Source organism: Strongylocentrotus purpuratus, unplaced genomic scaffold, assembly GCF_000002235.5.
Source record: "Strongylocentrotus purpuratus isolate Spur 01 unplaced genomic scaffold, Spur_5.0 spur5_scaffold_7, whole genome shotgun sequence".
In the NCBI taxonomy this organism is placed as follows: Eukaryota; Metazoa; Echinodermata; class Echinoidea; order Camarodonta; family Strongylocentrotidae; genus Strongylocentrotus; species Strongylocentrotus purpuratus.
The window spans coordinates 15,599,567-15,604,988 of NW_022145613.1; the positions used below are offsets into that span (position 1 = coordinate 15,599,567).

At 36.0% G+C, this 5,422-nt stretch overlaps 1 long non-coding RNA gene across 1 annotated transcript; it reads right to left on the reverse strand.

Annotated features, from left to right (window-relative positions):
• Positions 1-1,949: 1,949 nt before the first annotated feature.
• On the reverse strand, positions 1,950-3,507 carry LOC115919917. Its single transcript, XR_004062052.1, has 3 exons — positions 3,451-3,507; positions 2,928-3,078; positions 1,950-2,078 (listed from the first exon to the last, which is right to left on the reverse strand). It is a non-coding gene; the product is annotated as an uncharacterized LOC115919917 (long non-coding RNA).
• Positions 3,508-5,422: the final 1,915 nt, after the last annotated feature.

Consider the following 5,422-nt stretch of genomic DNA (forward strand, 5'->3'; position numbering starts at 1 on the left):
GCCTGTGTAGAGACAATGGAAATTTAAGTATAAAATAGTATACTTTTTCTTTTACTTCAATAAATCGCGATAAATAAAACGATTGTGACATAAGCAGAGTTACATTAAATTTCAAAGAGAGTGAACCGAGGTTCAATCACGTTATCAATAGTGGTGCGTATTCAAAACTTTAAAGCGCATTCATTTTTGAATATTAACAATAACTGTAAAGTATTGAAAATCTTATAATTCAAACTTATAAAATCGTTGCCACCTTTGTTTACATGTATTCGGACAAGTCCAAGGTATTTTGTCCGATAAACTACCCACCACGTTTCAAAGACTGAGGTATATCTATAAAATGTATCAAGTTGAAATCCCTTTTAGAAGATTTGTTTCTGTTGGGGGCTGGGGGTAAATTCAATTAATTATTGATAATTTATTGCATTTTCCTTGTTTTTTTTATTTATGGGAACTGGCCCCTACCCTAGCCCCCGCTGTATACGGTCATGGTTCAGTTGCAAAGCAATGGCCTCGTAACTGTGAGGCCCCAGGCTCAGAACCGTGTCAAAGTGCTATATTTAGTGCCCTTTTGTGGGGCATTAATCCTCATTACTGTCATTCATGACTTTAGGTCCCCTAGTTGATAAGCATAGTAGCATACACATGCTTAAGCAGTCACGCAAAACAAACACTGGCAAATTATTATTCAATATAATCTGAGAATGTAAACTATTATCTAGATCTATTAGGAATAAATCATTATCAAAATAATTGCATAAATTGGGGTAAAAAAAAAAATATTCCAAATTTATGAGCAACAGTGTATATACTTGCTATCGCTTGAATTCCTTAATGAATTAGTTAATGAAAAGATCGTGTTTGTTATCAAGAAACTATAAATTGAAGTCGAAACAAAAACACACAACACACCTACCTGTTGTAACAACCATCGGAATGTTCTGTTGGGTGTGCTACAAATGAAATTGAAACATTTGAAATAAATGTAAGATGAAAACCAAATAATATAATAATGGTGATAATAGACCCTAGGTACTTCTGTATATTTTACAATACATTTCATCAATTAAAACGCTGTTGGACAGCATTATTCTGGCTTCACATCCTACAACTGTAGGGTATATCGTGGGATCGTGGCAAGAAATAATTACTGTCAGGTACCCAATGCTTTAGCTTGATTGAGAGTAGCAAATGTATACTTTATTAATAATACAAATACATTTACTACTAAATATGTTTTGCCACATGCCATTGGTGCCATGCAGGGGCGCTTTTATCAATTTGCAAATACATCTTTCTGCGGTATCAAATGTCTGTTGTGCCATGAGGGGGCTCAAACCTACGACCTTCCTGTGTTCGTAGCTCCAGTGAATGTCATACTACTTGATTGCTATACTCAAGCACATTATACTCGAAACAGCAACAACAACAAATACTTGGATACTTTTGGGTATTCTCCTATCTACTTTCCTACCCTCTTAAAGCAGATCTTGATAAGATATCTGTTAAAAGGAGCGTCCCTGCAAAGTTTTAGACGGGACAGGTTTTAAGGGGGTATTGATGTTGACAAAAGTTTCCAAGTAAAACTGAAATATACTGACATATTTCTAACGAGCGGAAAACAAAACAAAACAAGTCCATTACTTTTTTAAACTTTTTTTTGTAGGGGCGGGTACTTGAACCCCCATGTCAACCTGACTTTCGCTCACAATTCGTTATAAGGAACTTCTCTTAAACCAAAGGAGTGAACAATTCACCTTGAGTGGAAATATAGACGAATACGCTCGAAGTATAAGTAGCTGAATTAATCTTTTGACAAAGGATTTTTACCCTAATAAGTGTAGATTTTCCACAATAGCAAATGAAAAATAATATGACGAGTCCACAAAAGAGAGTGCCTGTCCACTCCTGTACATTAAGAGGGGGTACAACAAATAACTCACCATAGTGGTGGTTGTTGGTGAAGACAAGTTGCCACAGGCCATGCCACCACAGCAGTAGGCTGAAGCCACAATGGCTACAATCATCTCGATCAGGCCAAGGATTGCCAGCAAAGAGTCCGATGCGATTCTTACCCACTGTTAATCGAATTCGGATAGTTTTTTAAAATAAATTATATATACATTTTTTCATTCCTTATACGTATTAATTTATTCTTTCATTTTTTCATTACATATATTCATATATCAATGAATATTTTTTTAGATATTTATTCATTCATGTATGTAAACATTTATTCAGAATGAAAACAAGATCATCAAAGCTTTTTTGCGCCAAAATTAAAAACAGTTGAATTACATGAAAATCGTTCAGTTGAATCCACATTACAATAACAAAATCAATATCCTATTGAAATCATATAGATCATAATACTGAAAAGTGAGAGAAAGATGATGAGAGAAGTAATCAAAACCCTGGGCAACGAAACACCAACGTTTTATGTAATATCATTTATCGAGACAAAATTTGTAATGAGAACACTGATTCAAAATATTGATTATAATTATTGATTATTCAGCTGAAAATCGATGAATAAATTGTAGGTAGAATCAATTCTTTACAATATTTATTATCTAATAAACCAGCCAATATTTATCGGGTACAGCTTTTACCCCAGAAAATCCGAAATCAACTCTATGCATGTGATTTCTGATCAGATGGAAAATGAAAGCAAAGTTTGGAAAGCTAAAAAGTCTGGATCTGTGTTTAGATATCGTAGGGATATCCCAACTGGGAAAAAATAATTGATCAAAATACCAGGGACATAAAACATTTCATCTAAAGAATCATAGAGATTGATCAACGATGTTCTAGGAGGATAGCAACTTTATCTAACAAGAATAAACCATATTGGAAAATAATTTCATGGAAGAGGGTAGGGGAAATGCATTCCAACTTCATGAAAATCATACAGTGTATGTACATACCCTTAGTACTCGATAATAGTCAGAGCTATAGTAAGAGCCATAGCCATAGTAAGAGGAACTACTGATGATTCCTGCCCCAATGGCACCAGCAATCATTTTGAATACAGGCAACGATGGCCGTGATGATACACATCGTAAGATAGCCGATGATCTAAGAAAAGAAAGTTAAAACAAAATATCTCTTTGAAAAGACAACAACAGCAAAACAAAAGAATAAGGTTTATATTAGCCGATGTATTATTTTATGGTTGTAACACATGTAGTTGCTTATTGTTGAGTGACACTATCGTTTCCTCACCTAAAATCGATTTAACAAGTCGATACAAATGGCATCTGGCATCGATACAAATTGAGTGTGTAGGTTGGCTGGGATGCAGTGCGTGTGTTTGTGTGCGGTGGGTGGGTATTAGCTGTATACATATGAACCCTCGTATGCACTAAAAACGCGTGCATCTAAAGGGAGTATGGGTAATGAATTTTTTTTTTTATAAATGAGACTAAAGGAATACAAAAACATACGTACCACACAACTGTTCTTCTGCTTCGAATATATTCCCAATATTCCGGTAGGAATGTAGAACTAGGGGAGGAGAATAAGCAACCGTCATTAAGATCGAAATGACAAATGTAAACTGAATATTGATGTACATTGGACCTTTGTTTTGATTACTCTATTTTGTGTCACATAGCAATCGTGCGTGGGGTATGATTACGTAATGCTCGCACATTTCAAAAGGTGCTGGGCCTGATTTTTCTCAAGTCATTGCGACAATGTTAATCATGCATACAAACAATTGCATCCTTTAGAGAAGAAAGGACAAATGGAGATTTACCAGAACACTGGCCCAGATTCCAACTCCATAGCTTACTCCGGTGTGGAGGACCAACTCGGCAATGGCGACGACGATGCTCCCAATGCCGAGGGCAAGCTGTAGCCAACCAGTCGCTCTTCCGGCAGCTCCGTTAAAGTTCTGCGACACACCGCTCGACGAGTTAGGGTTCTGCACCGTGGTGGCATAGTTGACTGGAGCGGGCTGGTGGACGTATACAGCCTGACCCGGGACTCCGGGCTGGGTGGGATAAGACGGGGCCTGCATATCAGGGGTAACTTGCTGTGTAGGGTAAGACGGTTTCGTATAAAAGACCAAACATGAGTTTTGAAGGCCAAATAATTCGGTTAAAACTACACTAATGATTGCAATTGAGGACTGTAGGACAGTTTACCCACTGGACTACCAGCTTCTCACAACATTGACAAGTGAGAAAGGGGCGAGAATTTCAGAATGTTTAGGTTTGTGTTGGGTACTCCTATTATACAAAAAAATAACTGAATGATTGATTGAACTAGTGTATTGGTTAAAAAAAAAAACCAACTACCGATCAACTACCCCTAGGACAACTAACATCTTTAACAATAACTATCCGTGCAAATACCCCTAAACAACCACCCCTATAAACGAAAGGCCTACCTCTAGGATAATTGATGTGATAGCCCTATATTTATCTCTGGCCCACTACCCTCTAGTTTTCTTTTGTCAAAGGAGAACATGGGGTATATCCTTGTGGGGAAGTAGGCCGAGGTATCATCTAACAACTGTTTAGGGCCGGGGTAATCTACTGGCAATCAACAACTTAAAAACGCTTTCGTTTGCAATATTTGTATTCATTAAATTTAATGAAAATGAGTTAGTTTTCTTTCAAGTCCAATAGTTATTTAAGTAATAGAGATAATACAATGTTTAAGGACATATCTATTGCTGCTCATTTAATAGGATATATTACTCAATCTAAATTTATTTTCCTTTTACTTTTTTTTTTCTTTTCTTCGTCTATTCTTCTCTTTCGTTTACTTTTGTTTAGGTGTGTACCGTTCTACATGTCGTATTCGACACTAGCCTTTATGCTTCATTAATTTATCCCTGCTTGTTGTATACTGTTAATATTCTCTCTAATTTACGTATGTCATTATATGCTTATATGCTTATTTTGTCTCAAATCTTAAATCATAATGATCTGGCATTAACGAGTATACCTATTTCATTCAGTAATTACAGAGATTTCAAGCCTATCCTACACCATGAACCTTCTGAACTGACCTACCATAACAAATTTCAAGTAATTTGCAAAGATCTTTAATAATTACTAATGCAAAATGATTTCTTAAATTCATTGGAAGCGCATACGGTTGTTAAGACTCCTCGTTTGAAATTACGTACTTCCTGAGAATTCTCCTTGATCAGAGTCATATCAAATCGGGGAGAACCACACCTGTTGTACAATTCGCATCCGCACCATAAGCATAACTGTGTATCTAATATTTCCAATAAGCCTATATACATGTACCCATCAACAAAATGGCGACTTAAAGTAAAATTAGAAATGCTAATGATCTCAAGATTTGAATCATATCAGCAGTAAGATACTACTACGCAGCATTCGTTAATTCTATTCCAGTCAAAACAAACTCGAAATATATACGGATAAAAGAACAGATG